Raw genomic sequence first — 23650 nt, forward strand, 5'->3', positions numbered from 1 at the left:
TCAGGATAGACAGGAAGTGGAAGATGGATGAGATTTTGGACTACAAGGTGTTCAGGCAAGTAGTGCAGGACTGTACCAAAAATTACACAATTCTAGATCTGATTGTGACCATTGCAGAGTGGGAGTCCAGGTTGAGGCATTGCTAACCCACAATGATTATGGTATTGTGTGGTTTACAGTAGGGAAAACAGGAAAAATACAATGGCAAAGAAAAAGATGATGGATTTTAAAAGACTGAATTATGTTGCACTGGAGTAAGTGTTCAAGGATACATCAAAGTTTGAGTGTAAATAAGCTTTGGAAATGAGTCATAAATGGATTACTCATGATTAGGAATATAGGCACACAGGAACAAATATAGGCAAGCAATCATGGGACCATAGAATGCACTTAAATGTTTTTGCTACCATTTTTAAGCACTTAATAGTGCTTACTTGTCAGACTAAGCAGGAACATACATGATAACGTGAAGGTAAATTTCTGTCTACCCATGCACTCATTGAGACTAGCCTAAAGCTCTTCAGCTCTGACTGCAAATGCGATGAATGCCCATATGCAGAAGACCTGTCAGCATATGCTAATAATGCCCCAAACACTTTGCACCCAGAGTGACTGCATCTTCCCCCATCCTAGCTATGCTAGTGCCTGTGGTACCCCTGTAGTTACAATTTTATCTTAACAGCTGATGCCAGAATCTTTCACAACTGTAGGCTACACAGTTTTCATTCCAGTTGACAACACAAGAATATACATAACTTTCATTTAATTTTTCAATAATGCCAGTGTGGGTCAAAAGCTTTCAGCAGGTTTAGATAAATAACGTACACTGATTAACCTCTGTTCACTGCCATGGTAACCTTTCCAAAGGAGTTTACTGTGTTCAAGAGACAGGTTCTACCCCTTTAGAAAACCAAAAACTGATTAAGGTTTAGATCAGAGTTGTCTATGTCTGTGTTAATAAATTGTGCTATGACCCATTCTATGATTTTGCCCTAAAGGCTGGGTAGACTTATATGCCTACAATTTTCTGGGTCCACAGAGAGACCTAACTTGAGTAGTGGTGTCATAACTGCTGTTCCCCAAGGTTCAGGCACAAATCTTGTGGATAGGCAGAGAGTGAGCAGTTTACAGCTCAGACAGTGCACACTTGAGACTAATGACAAAGTAGCACATGGTTTATTGTCTATTCCTATGCAAGTAGTATATTTAACCTCTGACAGGGATTCTGAGACTTGTTCCAAAAGGATTTGAGGGGAAACTAATTTTTCAAGGATAACGGAGGTAGGAGGGCTAAGGTTGGCACTAAATTTATCATCTTTGGATGAGCTTGATACATTGTTTGACATTCTGTAATTTTCTACATAACTTGTATATGCAGCAACCTTAAGGTCTTACTACGGATTTTCTAATAATGTTCCTTGTTGACACGTTTCATACAGTCTTGAGGTAGCGAGATGGGAATTTCTAAAATATTTTTGTTATGCAATGTCCTTTCTTATGTTATGTAGTTTATCATTTTACTTATTTATTTATTTTACATCTGTTGACCGGGCGAGTCTAACTGGATATATGTCCATTTTCAGTAGAGGCCCGGGGAGAAAAGCGCAGAAGAAAGAACAGTTTATACAAAGAACACAAACAGCAAATAGATAGCTATACATTCATAAAAACATTTTGATAACTATACATTCATCTACGCTTGTTATTTCAGCAGCAATAAGCATTAGGGTAACAATTTAATTGTATTAATTAATTAATTTATTTATTAATATAAACAATTTATTTTGTTAGTTAGTGTATTTCTTGACTGGGAAGGTCCGACTGGGCATAAATTATCCTTTTCAGCAGAGACCCAGGGAGAAAAACTCCAAATAATACATATTGCATAAAGATTTAGACATAATGGAGAAAAACTCGGCATTTTATAAGCATATACATAATCTAGTGAATAGTATAGGAAAAAACAGCATTTTACAAGTGTAAACATAGTCCATTGAATAAAGACATTTGGTAAAAGTTTATACATGGTATACAAAAGTCATTCAATAGTATTTTGAAAAGTCTGCATTGTTAATGGAATCAATGCAGACTGTACAATCAGGCAAAGATACAGATTATTGTTAAATGCAAACTGAAGATGATAAACATAAATTTCTTTGGACCAGTAGCATGGTGTATGTACAGACACATTTAAGTCAACCAGTAACACTGTATACTTCAGTAAGCAGTTTTATAATAAAGACATAAAGCTGACAGAAAGTTGCAGAAAAGCAGCATCCTCATGCCTTATTTTTTATTTTTTTATTTTTTGCTAGTCAGCAGCTACTGTAGTAGACAAAAGACAGATTAAAAAAGGAGAAGGACTATAAATGATTAAAAGTATGAAGAAGAAGAAAAATATTCTGTAGGTGACTAAGTGAAGGATGAAGTGAGTGGGAAACTGTGTGTGTGTGTGTGTGTGTGTGTGTGTGTGTGTGTGTGTGTGTGTGTGTGTGTGTGTGTGTGTGTGTGTAGGGTAGTATTCAGTTATGGTTGGTGGGTGAGACTATGGAGAAGAGGGGCTGTAAGGAAGAGATGAAAGGGAAATAGTTGCAGGGTAGGAAGATGAGTGGAAGTATGGTTTAGTCTAGGGATACTTATCCAGGGTTAGTACAGGGAAGTGAAGAACGAACCTCTGAAACAGACAAGGGAACCGAGTGCTAAAATAAGTAGAACAAAAAGCAGATGAAGCACACTGATTCCACTCGGCAGACTAAATCTCACAATAAATAATTTATTCCAATAATAAGGTAAGCGCTTTCACGGATTTCATCGGCTTCATCAGACCGAACTGAAAGATGACATTAGGATACTTCCTTTTAAACATTCAAATAAACCAATCAAAGGAACAGATGAATAAAATTCATAATTAACCTCTAAAATACTGAACATCTATGAAGAACTACTCACTAACTCATAAATCATACAAAAATACATATAAATACTAGGCCAACTCTTAATACATATGTGGCAAAAATAAAAACTCATACCAAAAATGCAAACTATCCACTGATAAGTATAACACTTGATAACATTATTAATAAAAAACTCACAATTTACAACAATGATAAAATCATCATAAGAATAAAAAATTAATGTTTAAGAGCCCTTGCCTTGAGAAAAGGCTTCAATGAAACTTTACTGTTAAGGCCAGGGAGTCTATCAGCTTGAAACTGCATAATCCATTTTTGCTCACTGGATTCAGTTCTATTAACCAAATCACCTCCCCTCATAGTACTATACATAATCACTAACACTAAAAACTTAAATCTGTGTCTTGGCCCTTCTATCATCACATGCATAGCTAGAGCACTGGTTTCTTTAGCATTCTTGATATCTCTAAGATGTTCCAGTATCCTATCTTTGAATGCCCTATTAGTTTTACCTACATAAAACAAAAAACACAGTGCAATAACACAAGTATATTAAATTTTTGGTTTGGCAGTCATGCTAACTGCCAAAGCAAAAATGTAATATACTTTGGTTATAGTACTATGAGGGGAGGTGATTTGGTTAATAGAACTGAATCCATTGAGCAAAAATGGATTATATGGTTTCAAGCTGATAGACTCCCTGGTCTTAACAGTAAAGTTTCATTGAAGCCTTTTCTCAAGGCAAGGGCTCTTAAACATTAATTTTTTATTCTTATGATGATTTTATCATTGTTGTGAATTGTGTGTTTTTTATTAATGATGTCATCAAGTGTTATACTTATCAGTGGATAGTTTGCATTTTTGGTATGAGTTTTTATTTTTGCCACATATGTATTAAGAGTTGGCCTAGTATTGATATGTATTTTTTGTATGATTTATGTGTTAGTGAGTAGTTCTTCATAAATGTTCAGCATTTCAGAGATTAATTATGAATTTTATTCATCTGTTCCTTTGATTGGTTTATTTGAATGTTTAAAAGGAAGTATCCTAATGTCATCTTTCAGTTTGGTCTGATGAAGTGGATGAAATCCGTGAAAGCGCTTACCTTATTATTGGAATAAATTATTTATTGTGAGATTTAGTCTGCCGTGTGGGATCAGTGTGCTTCATCTGCTTTTAGTACAGGGAAGAACCATAAATTCTGCAGGTATGACATTTTCATTTTTATTTAACATATCTGAGACGTTCTGTTTTTAGAGAGCTAAGTATGATGCTTCCTGCTATGGTGACAGAGTTTGAAAATAGACTGTCACCAGCTGTATTGTTGTATTTAGTGGCATTGTGGAGCAGCATTTGGGTTGAGTAAAGGGGTTTACTTAGTTTATATGGCTGGATTACAGTTCACAGAGATGAGCAGTTTATAGATTTACAGATAAGGTTATGAGTAGTCACAAACTGGGAGTAAGATAGTTAAGTGTGGTGGTTCAAGACAGTTTAGTTCTTTGAGAACTAGGCAGTGCTGGGATTTGTGTGGGTGATTAACTGCAAATGTTGTTTCTTTGTGACAGTATTGTTCAAACTTTGAGAACTGAGAGACTGGTAAATTACTGAAAATAGGGGCTGTGTAGAGAAGTGTTGGGGGGAGTAAGAAAAGGCTTCTGATTTGGTCAGTGAGGAAACTTTTGACTCAATATAGGGAACCCAATTTCTGGTTTTACACACATCATCACAGAGGTTTATTCCTGAATTTACTATTATACTTCGGTCAGACAGGAACTGACTTTTCTATGCTACTATTTATATGCTGATGGAACTTAGAAGTATGTAGAGCAGCTCTTTCAGCTGGGACAATTTACAGAAGACTGTTGGGAATATTGCATAGGCCTTCTACAAGCTGAAGAAGAATTCCACTGGAAAAGCCCTAAAGATAGCCTTACTTTGTTGTGGGTAATACCAGTAAGACTGCTGGAGTAGATGACTTATTTGTGGTCAGATTTAACCTGGGAAAAGGAGATATGGGCTGGGGTACAGGTGGGTATTAGACTAGTAAGAACCAAGTTAGGAATTTTGGGGGTGTAACATAATGGTTAAGGTGATTACCTCAAAGACACAAGGTACAGTATTTGATTTTCACCATTGGTCACTGGTCATTGCCCGGCGGTGTAATACTCTACAGACTGATTGCCAAGTATTCACCTATGAATTTGTTAAAGGCTATAGTGTGCAGTTTTATAATTTGCTCCATTGCCTTGGTAGTAAAGTAAAGAAAATAAAGAAACATACACATTTTAAGAGATGTGTGTGTGCCAATCAATGAAGTCCCATAGCAGGAAGGTGGATGTTTTGATATTTCACCTGTTGATGATGTTCATTTCCATGACCTATGGAAGATATTGATGGGGATCTATAGTTAGCAATAAAGTAATAACTGGATTTGTTAAGGACAATTTGGATCTTTAGGAGCTCCAGCTTACAGCCGTGAGTAATTTAGTATGAGGTAATGGCATTTCTGACAAACAGTGGTACCACCTCTCCACATTTACCTCAGGACCTGATAGAAACTAAACCATGGTAAAAAGGGAGTGCTATCATTGTAATGAAACCACATCTCAGTAGCTAAACAAATATAAATGTGTTTGAGTTGCATGAGGTCTGTAAGTTCTGTCATAATTCTGTTTGCATTCCTAGCTCCTAGTACAACCTTGCTGCGATCAGAATTTGAGTTTTGGTTTGCTATGTGTAATATCCCTTAAGGGAGCAGTACCTAAAAAGAGGCAGTATGGTATCAGCAAAAGCTTTTGAGAGTATGCAGAAGCCTTTTATGAGAGTTATACACTTTCCCAGGTGAAAAAGGAATTCTAAGTTTACATTTAGTGGATCACCTTTGAATTTTACCAACTATTCAGTTGTTAAAGCCAATTATCTTGTCTTGGCACACAGGATGAAGGTGAAACACTACTCAAGATAATGTATTTCCTGCCTCTAACACATGCATACTAAGTTCTATCATGCCTCTCTGCATGATATTTCTGTATGGAGCACCTCAGTTCATTCACTCCCACATGGCCCACTGCTAGGTCATAGTCATATTTGCTTGGCTTGAGGGACCTTGGGATCCTTTTGAACTCATTTATCTTGGCACCAGGCAAGATCTTACTGTCACCCTGTGCTTGTCCAGACTGGTGAGATTGGAGTCTGTATGCGTAACAAGAGTGACCTATGACTATAATTTTTCTTCTTTGTGGCAATATACAGAATTTGTTATATTGCCATGGGCCTGGTAACCCCTAGGTAAGTTATATGGATCTGCATTATGTGTGAGAAGAGAGAGATTAGGAGTTAACTTGTGTGCTACAGGTGTGAGCACTGTGTAACTTTGAGAATTTTTCTTTACAGCCTTGATATAAGTTATGGGCTAAAGACATGTGAATGAGAAAAAGGAAAAACTAGGAGAAGCCCAGCATGACTACATAGGCAATTGATGCTGGCAGTTTCGTAAACCTAAAAGACATTAAAATGAGGTGGAAGAGTCCCAGTACAATGAAGGCAGAGAGCACAGTGAGTGTGCTAATGACTAAAGTTAAAAGGAGTTAGCATAATGGCTCAAGGAGGGAGGCAAGGCCTTATTTTAGGTACACAGCAGAAAGAACTAAGGGACAGACAGAACAGTATAGGTTGACCACATATGGGGAGATCACTGAACACTGGGAGAAAAATAGATAGTTAATCAATACTTTGACTCAGACTTCACAAGGGAAAGCAAGAGGAAAGTGGGAGGCTGGGAGAGGGGCAGGACAGAAAAGGATGAAGAATGTACAGGCACAAGGATAGACATGGAGGAAGATCAGAGGGATTGAGGGACCACCCCCCCCCAATGAAGATCTAAAAAGAAACAACTCCCAGTGGACTGCAAGACAAGAATGGCAACTTTGTACAAGGGGGTAGTAGAAAAAGATCTAGTGGAATACAAATTTGTTAGCTCAATAACAGTAGTAGGGATAATCACAGAAATAATCCTGAAAGAAGGCTAGTAGCATTTCTACTGCACAACTCACTGAAAGGAAAACTGGAGGGCTTGATTTTGGGTATACAGTTTCCACTGTTATTTTACTCAGCTATTAAGTGGATTAAGCACTATTACTGCATCTAATTACTTTCCTTTAGCCACTTTTCAAATGGATAAAACACAGACAGTTTTGGCTAGCTACATGATTACATCCAATGGCAGTGGTGGATTTCTGCAGTACTGGGAGGATAAGAGCTAATGGATAGAGCTCTAAGCTGTTTCCAGCCCCATTTCCCACTGGCATTTTAAGATTGCATGAGCAGTCTGCTGAATATTTGGGGTTAAACTTATTAAGATTTGATGGTGTATAGTAAGCATTGTTGTTAATCGTGATTTGAGTGTGCAGCAACAGCTTAAAGGGAATAAATTTAATCGTATTTTCAATGGCCACTCTTTTATTTTTTTCTGTAATTAGTTGGCTTTTCCCCCTGCCAATAGGATGAAAATAAGAGGGAACTCTTGAGATTTTATACTCGTTATAGAAGAGAATGAGTGGGAGAGAAGGTTGGATGATGTAGGGATAGTGAATCATGAAGTACAATGGATTAGCAAGGAGGACGTAAGGATAGCTATGAAGAGAATGAAGAATGGAAAGGCTGTTGGCCCAGATGACATACCTGTGGAAGCATGGAGGTGTTTAGGTGAAATGGCAGTGAAGTTTTTAACCAAATTGTTTAATGAAATCTTGAAAAGTGAGAGGATGTCTGAGGAATGGAGAAAAAGTGTTTTGATACCGATTTCTAAGAATAAGGGTGATGTGCAGAGCTGTAGTAACTACAGAGGGATTAAATTGATCAGTCACAGCATGAAATTATGGGAAAGAGTAGTAAAAGCTAGGTTAAGAAGGGACGTGATGATTAGTGATCAGCAGTATGGTTTCATGCCAGGAAAGAGGACTACAGATGCGATGTTTGCTCTGAGAGTGTTGATGGAGAAGTACAGAGAATGTCAGAAGGAGTTGCATTGTGTTTTTGTAGACTTGGAGAAAGCATTTGACACGGTGCCTAGAGAGGAGTTGTGGTATTGTATGAGGAAGTCAGGAATGTCAGAGAAGTATGTAAGAGTGGTACAGGATATGTACGAGGGTAGTGTGACAGTGGTGAGGTCGGCGGTGAGAGTGATGGATGCGTTTAAGGTGGAAGTGGGGTTACATCAAGGATCAGCTCTGAGCCCTTTCTTATTTGCAATAGTGATGGAAAGGTTGACAGATGAGATCAGACAGGATTCCCCGTGGACTATGATGTTGGCAGATGACATTGTGATCTGTAGTGAGAGTAGGGAACATGTGGAGGAGACCCTGGAGAGATGGAGATATGCTCTAGAGAGAAGAGGAATGAAGGTCAGCAGGACTAAGACAGAATAAATGTGTGTGAATGAGAGGGAGGATAGAGGAATGGTGAGGATGCAAGAAGTAGAGGTGGCGAAGGTGGATGAGTTTAAATACTTGGGGTCAATAGTTCAGAGTAACGGTGAGTGTGGAAGAGAGGTGAAGAAAAGAGTACAGGCAGGATGGAGTGGATGGAGAAGAGTGTCAGGAGTGATTTGTGACAGTCGAGTACCTGTAAGAGTGAAAGGGAAGGCCTACAAGAGGATAGTGAGACCAGCTATGTTATATGGGTTGGAGACAGTGGCATTGACAAAAAGGCAGGAGTTTGAGCTGGATGTGGCAGAGTTAAGGATGTTAAGATTTGCAGTGGGTGTGACGAGGGTGGACAGAATTAGGAATAAGTATATTAGAGGGTCAGTCCAGGTTGGAAGGTTTAGAGACAAAGCCAGAGAGGCAAGATTATGTTGGTTTGGACATGTGCTGAGGAGGGATGCTGAGTATATTGGGAAAAGATGCTAAGGATGAAGCTACCAGGTAACAGGAAAAGAAGATGGCCTAAGATAAGATTTATGGATGTGGTGAGAGAGGAGATGCAGGTGGTTGGTGTGACAGAGCAAGATGCAGAGGACAGGAAGAAATGGAAACAGGTGATCTGCTGTGGCGACCCCTAACGGGAACAGCCGAAAGAAGATGATGATAAGTTTATAAGTCCTAGAGATTATTTTTTCTTTAGTTGCTAGATTTTGAAATATTAGAATAACTAAGTTAATGTCAAGTTGGTCGATTTTAATTTGTGGCAATTTAGTTTTAATTAGCTACATATCACTGTAACTAAACTTCCTAAAATTTAAAAAAATATTCTTAATATAATCTGTGCCCTTATTAAATTTTATATCACAAAAAACTGGACTGTCAAATCCCCAATCTCATGGGAAGATTTTTGTAACCTAGCTATTAAGTATATTTCCTCTCATAAATTAGCATATACAGCTACAAATCATAAACAATACTATGATAAATACTGGGGATACTTGATTGACTTAATTCTCAAGAATTAAATTCAGATCATATGCTAACCCACTTTGATAAACTTGGATGCGAGTTTGTTGCAATAGAATCAGTCTATTCCTTTCTTTGTCTCAACATTTAAGTATATATGTAATATACCTGGCTATATCAAAGAGCTTAAATACTTCACTCATGCATTTCAATACGATATGCTCATTCCAATATCTTTCTTCCCTCCATTAGCTATAAATATGTTAGCTTGATGTAGTGATTTCTGTTGTATATAATGTATAGAGTTACAGGACTGATGTTTCTTTTATGTGTTGCAGATATTTGCCTTTGTTTATTGTTAACCTGACTTTTTGACATTTTGTATTATAAAAATTTAAATAGAGATTTTTGAAAAAGAAAAAGATTGCATGAGCAGTCATCCATCGTTGTCTTTAAAGACTCTTGAAAACTGAAAGTTCTTGTGAAGTTAAATCCAAACAGAGCATTTGGACTGCATTTTATGTTCAAGAGCATACATGTAAACTACTACGCTTATCTTACTATTTAAATCAGTTAGCTGTTTGCCACTCACTTACCTTTTCCCTATTGTGCGTTTAAACTTGGTGGCTTTTGAGTTGTTGTTATCTGGTCTTGAAAGCTGCTCTAAATCTCACCTCCTGTGCTCTTAGCCTTGGAAGCTCCTCCAGTTCTCATTTTACTTCATGCTAATGGATCAAACTGGGAAGGCCCTCTCCCTAAACAGAGTTATTCTCTGTTTCATATTTTGTGGCACTTATTGCATATTTAAACTGTATTTGCAGTCACCTACATTTTGATACTTTTACTTATGCATTTTCTGCCATTTGTCACACTTTGTATCAAAAGTAACTTATTCTGGGACCTTAGTCTTGTACCTTCACTTGCAATTGTAGGAGAACTGTGAGTTACTGCAAGATCTGAACATTGTTTATACATTATACAGCATTTCTATCTTCATAAGTAGAATTATTTGTAAAAGTCAACTATTTGTATTTGAAGTTAGTATGAGACCTCTGTGTCGTATAGTTTCATTCCCATTCATGGGAGAAGAGTGAACTATTGCAGGTTCTAAGCCTTGTATAGTCATTTATTACTGCATTTCCATAATCAGTTTTACTTGTAAATCTCTGCCTGGTTTGGTGCCGTAGACTGTAGTCTGGATTGCAGTAGTGCCAGTACTGTAATTTTTCTGTAGGATTTCTATTTTGGGGCTTCCACAGCTGTTTAAATTCCAGCTTTTCTGCTACAGTCTTATATTTTGCTTATCATTTGCCTGCTTTGAGTTGCATTCCAATACCTTTCTGTTTGTTATATTTGCTACTGTTGATACATTTGCTATTGTTTTCCCCTGTTCTGGTGTCTGCTGGATTTTACAGCCTTTGCAGCCCTAAAGCACTCTTCTCCCGCCTGCTGTATACTGTTTGAACATTAATTACAGTTTTTTTGTGCCCTCTGCAAAAGCTACAGTTTCTGATATTATAATCTACCTAGGTCATTGACCTGTAGCCCAGAGTCATAGCACTAGGTATAGGGTGATTTCTTACAGGTTCTGACATCACAGAACTCCATTATTGGCTTCATTTGATTGGATTCCTCTCTAGCTCATGTGCTACAAATTGCACAGAGCAGCACCCACTTGAGGTCTTTCATTCAAGACTCTGGGAAGCGGAGAAAATCCTGAAATGAGAGAAATTAACTTTTCATTAAACAGGGAAGGAAAAAATGCTCCACTGTGCTGCAATCAGCTTGCCCCCACCATTGGACTCACTCTATAGTGTTTAGCTTATGCAACAGCTTTTTTTTTCATTAAAAGAGACCTGCAAAAGATAAACAATCTTAGAAATTCAGGTCTGAGGCTCAAATATCTGCACAAAGCACAAATAAGCATGTAGTAAATCCCAGACCAGAAAACTAGCCACTTCCCCATTCCTTATTAGTTAGTTTGTCCAAACATTATACTGAACAACCGAACTCCAAGCAGTTATGGTTATCCCCCCCCCCCCCAAGTCATTTCTTTCAAAACTATGGAACAGCACTTCCCCACAATTTCTGTAGCTAGCCTGAGTGAGATGGGTATCTTGAGACAGTGTAAGAACTGTCCTATGCTGTCTGATGATCATCTGTCCTCAAACAGCATATATTGCACTGAAGAAGGATTTATATCCGAAAGCTTTGTTGTAATAAAGTATTAACGTTCTTGGAGTTGGAATTTTTCTGTTACTCAAACAGCATAACACAGGACAAGAAACTCAAGACAGCAAAACAGTCACCAGTACACCACATACCACACCTGCCCAAGCCCAATAGAGCATACATAATCCATCATATGCTGAAGTTATAAATATTAGTTTTCCCAAACCTCAAAGGCCACAAAGCACACTATCTCTTCACACAGCACAAGTAGTCCCAACGTCAAAAATGCTGAGTCCATAAGGCAGGCATCTACCCAACCAAAAGTATTCTAATTTTAGGTGACTCCATTGTAAGACACATAGATGTACCTCTTACCAGGCTGAACAAGGAAACAGTGACAGTTATTTGCTTGTCTGGTTCTAGGATCTGTCAGATCAAACATGCACTCAAGTCCAGACTCATACATATGGATGTCGATGATTTGAGATATACTTCCCTAGACTATATGAAAAGAAATATGACAGAGCTCTCAAACTATGTCCTAGGCAGGTATGAGCCTAGCGCTGAGCATCATTCTACCTTCTCCAAGGACAATTCTGTAATATGAGGAAAAAATAATTGACTTCAATAATTGGATTACTTTTTGATGCCATTTGAAGGGGGGGGGGTAATTGGATTACTTTTTGATGCCATTTGAAGGGGGGGGGGGGTTAAATTTGCCAGACTGAGGGAATATTATCTCCAAACCATGTTGCTTTACCAGGGGTGGCTTGCAACTGTTCTATTTAAGGTTTCATTTATTGTAAAAGACATTGTCCACTCCCATTGTGCCTTTTTAGGCAATGCCAAACTGCTAAACCTACCAATATAACAAGGCAAAAAAAGAAGTTAGTAACGTCACCAAAGGCAGAGCACATCAAAATATAAAACATCAAAACAAATGGTTCTGCCACCAATGCCACTTAAAACACTTGAAACTTGAAAACTTTAAAGAAAATATACGATGATAAGATAAAATAAACACACTGGCTCATAAACCAGATAAGCGTTTTTGGTATAATACCTTTTTCAAATCCTAAATGTTTGCCAGTGAAACTTCCTCTTAAATACCTTCATTTCCTAGTGTTCACTCACTTAGATGCATTTAGTAACCATAGCAGCATACACACCCTTCTAATTATGTCATTTTGAGTGCTGAAGAGCTTTCCTTTTAGTGCAGGTTTTAAAGAGACAAATGCATTCAAATCTGGTGACTGATCTGATTGCAAATTCAATATCCACTTCATCTCTTCAGTTTCTGTTTGGTTTACTAAATCCCCACCTCTTGGTGTTTCATGAAGCCTAGTTAGTGCCATGAACTTGAAAGAATGACTGTCATTTATACTAATATGCATATAAAGTGCATTGCTGGTAACTTTTTTTCTTATGTCAGATAAATGCTTTAGGATACGTTCCTTGAGCATTTGATTAGTTTTCCCTATGTAGTATGCCTTGCAATGCAGGTTGCCACACAGATAATGTTCTTACTCCGACAGTTTGCAAATCCTTCAAACGTATAGTTCCTCTTAGTCAGTGGATCTGTAAAAGTATTCAAGATGTTTATATGAGAGCATGCGTTGCAAATTCCACATCTGAATGTACCAACTCTCCTGTTCATCTGAAAACTCTTGTCTTCAGAAATAGCTTCAGTTTCTGTTTTATAACATAATAGTCTTTTTAAGTTTTTCCTATTCTTAAAAGAAAACCTGGGTTGATCTCCAACAGTTTCCCTAATTTTGTTGTCAGATGTTAGCACTGGCCAAAATTTTCTGATGGTATTACGAATAGCAAAACTGTCAGTACTATATGTCAACTGGCATCTCAGATTGGACTTTACCTCCTTTTGCTTGATCTTAACTGTTTCACCTTAGTCCGAAAAATAGGGTCTTCCCCTCTGAGAGCGTAGTTCCAAGGTAGTTGCTTCATTGGTCTGTGTCTCTTTGACTTTGTATCCTCTCTTATTAAAGTCATTTGTAAGTTTAATTTGCTCCTCCCTATAATCCTCATCCCTCGTGCAGAGCTTGGACACTCAAGTTAGTTGGTTAGTCACTATGTTGTCAAGAACATGCCTGGGATGCATGCTAGTATTGTGTAGTAAACATTTGCGCCATAACGGTTTCCTATACATTCTAGTATTGATGCTTCCTGTGTCATCTAACATTAACTTAGCATCCAAGAATTCTATGTCCGTACTAGAAGATGTCACTTCAAACTTCAAAAATGAAGTTGTGTTGGTCAAAAATTGTACAAAATGTTCCAAGGAGGTTAAATCACTATCCCATAAGAGAAAGACATCATCCGCAAATCGATTATAGAAAACTATGTTTCTATTCCATTTGTTGTTAATATCCACTTTCCATAGCTCTTCCCATCTTGCCAGGACCAGATTGGCATAACTATTTGCGCATGGAGTTCCCATCGCTACCCCCGACCTCTGCCAGTAGTAAGTACTATCATACAGAAATACATTGTTACATAAGACCAATTCCAAGAGACTACATAGTAAATGGATATCATTGGTTGCTCTGTACAGATTTTTCCAGAATGTCCAGATTTTTGTCTCATGTTTTTGTTCTGTTTTTCATAAAATTGTGGTTGTCTGGCAAAATTAATGGCAAATAATTAAGGACTGAAGTTAAAAAATAATGACAGACATTTGAGTTATAGACTTCATACCATTCAAAAAATATATGCTAATGTAAAACCTGTTATTCTATCAACTTTTTTTTTTGTTTTTAATACTGAGTGTAATAAACAGATTGTGTTTTGGAGTGAGTGGTTGTGTGGTCCCTCTGAGTGCCTTTCCATTTGTTTATTGGATTCTGTCAACTTTCTAAGTTTGTAAGAGCAACATTTAAAAATTGTCCCTACTTTTTGGTCTTTGTCCCACTTTTATTTTTTTCTTTGTCCAGATTTTTTGCTTTAAGAGGTTGAGAGGTATGTAAAATAGACAGAGTACCCATCAGAGTGAGCATCTTCTTGGATATTGTCCTTACTAATATGGGGGTATCTGCACCATTCCTTATGTATCTTCATCACTTACTTGGTCTGACCATAAAGCTGTCTCCTTCAAAATGAAATTGAAAAAAGAGGACCCTTCCACCCAATGTACCTTTAGAAATTTCTAAGACAAACTACCTACTGCTAAGAGATAAATTGCAAGTTTACCAGCAAACCTAGCTATCTCCCTTAAGTACATGGAAATGTACACCACCACACCATACCAGCATGTAAACAGCTGCACAAATGAAGCTGTACCCTATAGGAATAAATGCAGGTAAAGCCCCAGAAATAAATCCCCATGGTGGAACCATAATATCAACAAGCTTTGCAATAAAATAAGGAACATTTTGATTTAAAGTAAAAACAGTAATAATCAGAATGATAGAGCCCTAATCACTGAAATAAATAAACAAATCAGGAGCTTAATAAAATCCACCAAACCCAAGTCTGAGGCTAAAACAGGCAGCTCAGACCAAAATAATCACAAGGCCTTTGTAGTTATGTTAAAAATCTCAGAAGCACAACCAACCAATCTGCTAAGCTGACCGTGAATGATGTTACCTATGTGGAGGCTGAAGATATAACAAATCTACTAGCCAATAACCTCAGACCACACTTTAACTCTCTCTCCCCTCCATCTGTCCCACAAGATATACTGGAAACTGACTTGCCTCCAGCTATCACATAAAGCCAAGTCCTAAAAGTGCTATCAAAAGCTAAAAATACTGCAATAGGTACTGGCAGTATCTCTGGATGCATCTTAAACAGCTTGAAGAACAATTTAGACACCCTCCTCTAACAGCACTATTCAGCCTTAGCCTTCATACAGGGTCTATATTATATTATCCAAAATTACAAACATCGAACATCATATGGTAGACACCATATGAGCGTTGTTTGAAATTTCAAAAATATAATGAAAAAATAAACATAAAAAACTATACTTACCTAAACGCTGTAGGCAGGGAGGCAAGCCCCCCTGCACCCCCCACACCCCTGCTACTTAAATATTCCTACACCAAGATTGCACTACATTGAAGTAAAGGGAAAATATTCCCTATGGCGATTTCCATGTTATGCATGCAATGTTTCGACGTTTCGACCAATTGGGTTCGCTCAATACACATTACAATTTTCGATCACATGATAGGAACCCTTCATACAGACTGTGTGCCAAGCGAATAGAAAGCAGCTGCAGTCAATCCCCTGGAAGAGGAAGGAACCTGCAGAGACGCAGGCCATTACAGACTTTTAAGTCTGACCAGCCACATATGTAAACCATGAAAATATGTATCATGAATTTAATCAGTAAGGAAACACGGAACCTCTAAACACTGGGCCTGTCTCAGTCTGGATTTGACAAGGGCAGGTCATGTTTATTTAACCTGATGGACTCTTTTGAAAAGGTGATCAAAGTAATGGATGAACGTAAAATGGTACACACCACATACCTCAACCTGGTCAAAGCTTTTGACACATTCCCCTACTCAGATACAGTAGAAAAACTAAATAAACTGGGTATAAACTCCTATGTCACCTGCTGTACTGCCAACTGGCTCACAGATAGGCCACAGGAGATCAAATTAGTGGAAGTTACCTTACAAAGAGACCAGTCACCAGTGGAGTCCCCCACAGTTCAGTGATGCAATCTCTCCTGCTTAACATCTACTTCTCTGAAGTAAAAACCAATACCAAATGGCTCTGGCTGAGTAAGTTTGTAGATAACTGCAAGTGAGGAGCTGTTATTAAATCCTCAAATACTGTAGCTATTCCCCAAACAAATAACTGATGTCAGAACAATGGACTTTAACTAAATGCCAAAAAATGCAACATCACATCCTTTGGGAAGTTGTCCACCCAAGGGAACTACCACATTGACAGAACACCCTTAAGAGCTGACCCAGTTGTTCAGGATTGGGGAATCCTATGATGACAGTGACCAAAGTTTCAGTCAGTATGTGTTCATTGTCATAAGAAGGTCTTTCTATATAATGCAGCTTATAAATAAAAGGGATTTCATCTAAATCTAAAGATGCCAATGTTTCCCTTTACTCAGTCTTCATTAGGCCAGTTATTGAATATAGTGCCTCCTTTGGCAGGTATCTGTCCAATGACAAGAAGCAACTAGAATGTGCTGCACAGAGGTAGCTTACTAAAAGGACACAGTGCCTAAACAATATGTCTTACATGGACTGAATCAAAGCCCTGTCACTATATTTAGTATTCTACAGACTGATAAGATGTGACCTGTGTCTGGTATGCAAGGTGTCCACTGTCCCAGTCTTAATGGACCTATTGCACATCAGCTAGCCAAATGGCAATGGAAATACTCAGTTCAGGCATCTAAACCTCTTCTGCAGCATCAACAGATCGGTTTGTAGGGACTGGTATAGCTTGCAGAGGTACCACTGCTCTAGAGCAGACTATCCAAGTAACACAAAGCTAATCCCTGTCCATATTCAAGCACAACTTGGATCTATGGATGAGTAATAGAAAATTTACACCAGGACTACCCCCTGCACTACTAATGGATACAGGAAGGTCCTAAATGAGTTAGCTTACTCATAGGTCCCCTCAAATTATTTATGGTATGATTCCTTTTATTCTCACTTGGGTTAGTATATAGTTATTGAACATGGGATGAGTAAAGCCAGTCTGATACCAAACAGGATATGTAAATTCATGCTTCAAAAGACAAATTGGTTAAGCTTAAAATGGACACAGGGGAGCTACCCTACTACTTGGCTACGAACCTATGAACCTGTTGACTTTGCATATCAGTCACTGCTCTCACTGCCTCTCTTCTCTTCTAATTAAGATTCATTTGTAGCAACTTGTTTCCATGATTTTGTCTTACTTAATCTCATCCTTGCAGGTGTTCCCTACTTTTTGTCCAGTCTATGATGGTCAGATTTACATGCATGTATTGTATCTCAGATTTCTTACTCTCCTTCTCACCAGTTTGAATTGTCCCCCCATAATATCACCCACGGTATGCACAGAGAGCTGGATTACCCTCTCAGATTGCCAGGTGTCATGGCAACTGAAATCAATGGCCCATTATAGGGAAATGCAAGCTACAATGAAGAATGGATAGTTTGAAAAGATAAATAACCAAGACATAAAGAAGAGTGCATGGTACAAATGTTAAAAAGGAAACATGGGAAACTTAAAGCACACCGCAATGTTTAAGCGCTTTTTGTTCCTTTAATAACCAGAACTTCTTCAGAATAACCACAGGAAATATAAAATTTGTTTAGTTAACTTATACATGTTATATCATTTGAATTAACCAATAAATAGTAAATCACTTAATTTGAAATACATTGTTAAACACATACACAGTAGAAATGTTACCATAGTCATAAAGCACATTCTGTGAAATAAACCTGAAGTGTGAGTGCCTTACAAGTTCCTAACAATGCAGCAATATTTGTGCAGTGCCTTACTGTGTTATAAAATAGGCATTTGCATTTTGATATGTAGTGAAATATAAATTAACAAGTTTAGGTGCTAGAATAATTCATCTGTAGTTTTACCTAAAATAGTTCCTCCACGAAAGGATATGCACACGTTTGATGTAGCAACACACTTCTGACCTTATTTTAAACAAGAATTCTGTTGCATTCTTGATGATTACCTAAGAAATTGGTATTTTTAAGGTTTTACATCAAAATACCAAAAATGCTAACATTATAAGATAGTCTTCTGCAGTGGTACAGTGGTAGCGTTGTTACCTCACAGCAAGAGGTTCTCCCGTTCGATTCTCGGCTGGGCTTGGGAGTGCCTTCTGTGTGGAGTCTGCATGTCCTCTCCGCGGTTGGGTAGCGTTCGAAAGACATGCATGTGTAAATGGGCGTTCCTTCGTTGAAGGTTGGGCGTCGAGCTGGCACCTCAACGTTTCGTAAAAATCTACTGCCAATCATTAGCGGACTGGCATTCCGCTGTGGCGACCCCTTACTGGGAAAAAGCCAAAAGACAAACAAACATAACCCATGTATTTGTGAAAATAATTGTACCTGCATTTCTGACAATTATAAATATGTAAATATTTTCCAAAAAAAGTTAACGATACTAATTTTACAGTACTACTTGATAAACTATACCACTGTTGTTGCACTGCTCCATCAGAAAAAAATGCAATTTTGCAACTATTGTGGGAAGATTTTGCTACTGATGTGCCAAATTACCTTCACCTTCATAACTGGAGGGTGCAATGAACATGTATCACTTCATAGGGTGGCAACCCATTGAAAATGCACTGAAAATATATCCCCTAAATATTTAAAATTAGAAGCTGCAAAGAAATGTTTGCCAGACGTTTGGAAAGACCATAAGTACATTAAAGAGGATGAGGGTTATAAGCTCCTAACAAAACATTCCCTTATACTTTTTAGTCTGGTTCACAGTCTGGTTCACTCAGTCTGCTTCACTCAGTCTGCTTCACTCAATCTGGTTCAATCAGTCTGGTTCACTCAGTCTGCTTCACTCAGTCTGGATCAGTCAGTCTGGTTCACTCAGTCTGGTTCAGTCAGTCTTGTTTAGTCAGTCTGGTTCACTCAGTCTGGTTCAGTCAGTCTGGATCAGTCAGTCTGGTTAACTCAGTCTGGTTCAGTCAGTCTGGTTCAGTCAGTCTTGTTCAGTCTGGTTCACTCAGTCTTGTTTAGTCAGTCTGGTTCACTCAGTCTGGTTCAGTCAGTCTTGTTTAGTCAGTCTGGTTCAGCCAGTCTGGTTCAGTCAGCTTGGTTCAGTCAGTCTGCTTCACTCAGTCTGGATCAGACAGTCTGGTTCACTCAGTCTGGTTCAGTCAGTCTGGATCAGTTAGTCTGGTTCACTCAGTCTGGTTCAGTCAGTCTGGTGTGGTCAGTCCGCTTCACTCACTCTGGTTCAGTCAGTCTTGTTCAGTCAGTCTGGTTCAGTCAGTCTGGTTCACTCAGTCTGGTTCACTCAGTCTGGTTCAGTCAGTCTTGTTTAGTCAGTCCGGTTCAGTCAGTCTGGTTCACTCAGTCTGCTTCACTTAGTCTCCGCTCGTAAACTGTATGAGTATGAGAAAGTCACTTAACCAAGCAATACTTGTGTGTTGAAAAATGTAATTTCTGCAGACACCTATTTAATCATCATAAATCAATAAAATGTAAACTACAGGAGCCTTTTTTTCACTAGTAAAAATGTCTTTATACCTTCATTTGAAATTAACCAGCACCTCATCAACATATGCTTGACAGCTTTGATGCAGTTAAAACTTTATAAACCTTTAATTGCATTTTATAGCCTTGGGAATTAGAAACAATTCTGTGCTACACTTCCAGAGAACTCATCTTTGGCACATATATGTCTTATGCTTTCCAAATGGAAGAAAAATAGTTCTGAAGTAATAAAACACACATTGAAAGTAAGTGTAGATTTAGTAAGGTTATCTTTTCTTTGGGAGCATGTTTAATTGCACAAATATGCTCAAAAAATGTAAACTTAGCTGCCTTATTACTGGTAAAAAGCATCAGATGAAAATACCCCCATAGAATAGGTTAAAATGAAAATGTTTTTATAAACAATACCTAAAAATGTGTCTCACCTTGAGCAGAATTATTTCCCCACAATTTCTCTAGTTTTATTATAAAGAATTATTCAACAGTTGAGTTCATATTCCTGTGCAGCACCTTGCACTTAAACCACAGGATATTAATAAAGGAACATTTGCCATGGAACACAGCTTTTAAGAATACTGCTGTTCAAGATTTTGTGCACAATATATTGTAAACAAGCAATAATGGAAAAGTCTAATACATCCCTTTAACACCCACTCACCCTAAGGCATCTCTTGCAATAAATATGCAAGAAAAAGAATGATTTCTATGCAATAAACTCAAATAAAATATTACTATTTAAAAATAAGGTATTATAGCACAAGAGAGCAATTACTTCAGTACCCAGAAACCACTCCATACAATTTGACTAGGTCAGAGTAAGGAGGGTTGCAAGACCTTTCTCATTTTCAGAAATAGTTATCAAGCCTCCTGAAAAGTGATAAATACTGTTCTAATGGACAGGGGGTTTTATGAATACATATGTTGTTTAGTATAAAATAATCCAAGGAGGGATGTAAAAAAACAGCACAGGACCCTATACCAAGAAAATGTACTAAATCTTTTGAGAAAAGGAGAACAGATAGATTTTATTACATATTAGGCAATGAACTAAATGTACATCATCCATCCCATTTGGGAAAGATTATTTTCCAACAGAGCTTTAATGTACAGGTAAAGTTGGCTAAAACAATAAGTCTACAACTTCACAGCAGCTTATTAAGCTAAAGTGAAGAGGGAGAGAAAAAAATAACGCAAACAAGCATCTTTTTTTTCTTTTGCTAAACATGGTTTTGGTGTTTGGTGAGCATAAAGTAAGAACAATAATATGATAACATGGTGGTGCAGTGGTCCATCATCCAATAAAAGGTTCTCCAGTTTGATTCTTGGCTGGGGTGCCTTCTGTCTGGAGTCTGCATGTCCTCCCTGCATTTGTGTGGGTTACCTAGGTGCTCCAGTTTCCTCCCACATTCCAAAGCTATGCATCTGGAGTTTTTCTCCCCAGTCCTCCTCTGAAAATAAGCTCTGTCCAAGTTGGACTTTCCCGATCAACAACTGTTAAATAAATAAAATATATAAATAAATCATAATGTAAGATAAGAAAATCACTATGAAATTTTACTTACCCCTCACTAAATGAGGCTTAAAAATGATAAAGAAAAATAAAGAAAAAAATGTGTGTGTGTGTGTGTGTGTGTGTGTGTGTGTGTGTGTGTGTGTGTGTGTGTGTGTGTGTGTGTGAGAGAGAGACAGAGTGAACCAGCCAACAGAAGGAAAGCACATACCTCTCAATGTATTTGCTCAAGAATTTGGATCCAAAGAGACTTTTCGCCAACATGCATTATCTTAGCATCAAGAAGTATAAAACTAATGTCTAGCTTTCTTGACTAACTATAATCCTCAGTGATTTATCAGAAAATAAAGGAGGCATATCAGGGGCATTCCCCAAAATCAAGGACAGTTATGGGGACTTGCAGTGCTTTGTACTGTATGATTTTTTTTCATTCATTTAATCACAGTGACAGATGCGGTGTATTCAGTCAAGAAAGTAGCTGTTCATGCATGTGTGTGTCTGTGTGTGTGTGTGTGTGTGTGTGTGTGTGTGTGTGTGTGTGTGTGTGTGTGTGTGTGTGTGTGTGTGTGTGTGTGTGTGTGTGTGTGTGTTTCTGTGCATATGTGTGTGTGTGTGTGTGTGTGTGTGAGTCTGTCCCTGCCCTTGAATGTGTATATCTGGGACTTCCTGTATTTGCACTTGCTGGCATTAAATATTTGTATTAACTTATAGTTTGGATGTAAAGTACTTCCTCCAACAATAATTTCACAGCTACAGCAACTTTGAAACATTAGCAGGCAAAACTATTTTACTACAAAACTAACGTATATATTAATAAAAAAAAACAATTTAACAGCCCATTGTATAAGAATTACAAAACCCTCCAGGGTGGATGTTACTGGGGAATTAAAACTATTCCAGAGGTATAGAAGCTCTCTGTCTGCAGCCTCATAACACTTCTGTGCAAGCATTATTTCCCCAATAACAACAACTCTGACAGGGATTAATGCTTGCATATGAAATGGACAATCTTTATAAAGAAAATGCAAGCATGCCACTATTTACTTATCACAAAAAGTCCATAAAGATATTCATTTCCCACCTAGCTACCCATGTACTGCTATTGTATACTCATTGTACCATTATATAATCAATCTTTTGATTCTTTATTATTCGTGGAGTTACAAGTTTGTTTTTATTACAAATGTGGCACCCCACCACTGAACCAGTAATCAAGGAGCCTCAATCCTCACCACTAGCACCAGTGGGGGAAGTACATTGGGAGGATGACAGGTAGACACATAATATTTCCAGATGCAGCTTTCTGCGTCAAGTGCAGTTTCACTTAACAGCATACAGAGGCCACAGTCAGTCCGAGGCTGGTTTCTTCCTCTTTCTCCAGATCCCCAATAAGACTCCCAACTGGCACAACCCTAGAGTTGAGAACTCAGCTGAGTGGCCAACACATATGCATGCACACACATACACACACACACACACACACACACACACACACACACACACACACACACACACACACACACACACACACACCTGGGAAAAGCCTGGCACAGGTTTACTAGCTATACCCCCTTCTGTCCTGACTATAAGGTAGTTATTACTGCCACCAGCCACCTCTTCATCAGCTACTTTAAGGCCCTTGCAAAGGGTGTTCAATCTTACTGTATAATGTTACTGTCAATACAAATGGCAGTTTGACCAAGAGCAAGGCTATTAGGAGTGGCCTGCACAGTGTCACCAAATAAATATGCAAGTACTCTCAGAGTTTAAATACGTCTAGACAGACCGGCCACAATGAAAGATTTAAATATATTTAATAATAAATATTAATTGAACAAGAAAATACTCAGTGTATATTTACAGTTACATCAGAGTTCAAAATCACAAAAAATATTTAAAACAACATTGCAGGACAGTCTCAAATAAATAAATAGAAAATATAAGCTAAGCTTTGTTATATTCTTCACTTTATCTAAGAGAATTACTGTAACCTAATCCACCTTAATTAGAACAGCAAGGCAGATGTGGTGAATACATCCTCTAGCTGATGTTGTCAGGTCAAAGACAGAATACAGAATGCCCAGTCTCTCTCAGAGAGTTATTAAATTAATATCTCAAATATTACTGCTGGGATAGCTTGCAGAATAACATAATTTCTTTTCACCTGAGTCTTTCCCAGGTAAAACCCTGACTGCAGAAAGCTATCAGTATTTAGCATCTACCTGTAAAAATACATACACAAGGGCTTTTCATCAGATCTTTGCAGATCCTGGAAGTCATAAAACAATAAAACACTTCCAAGACAAAACAGAAACTTCTCAGCAGAGACATTGTGTCTGTTGTTGCACTGAAACTGAAAGATAACATATTTTTATTGTGTGGCCATAAAGTAATTTATATTCAGTTATTTTTCTGTTATTTTTCTGAAGTTAACCTCTTGTATTCCAGTTTCCCCTGTTAAATTATATACATTGA

At 37.8% G+C, this 23650-nt stretch overlaps 1 protein-coding gene across 1 annotated transcript in view; it reads right to left on the reverse strand.

Annotated features, from left to right (window-relative positions):
* Positions 1 to 23650, reverse strand: part of SCARF2 (scavenger receptor class F member 2) — a 1458836-nt gene that overhangs the window by 1337761 nt on the left and 97425 nt on the right. The window lies entirely within an intron of this gene.

The sequence above is a fragment of the Protopterus annectens genome, chromosome 4.part0, assembly GCF_019279795.1.
Source record: "Protopterus annectens isolate FY-2018-M chromosome 4.part0, PAN1.0, whole genome shotgun sequence".
Taxonomy (NCBI): Eukaryota; Metazoa; Chordata; order Ceratodontiformes; family Protopteridae; genus Protopterus; species Protopterus annectens.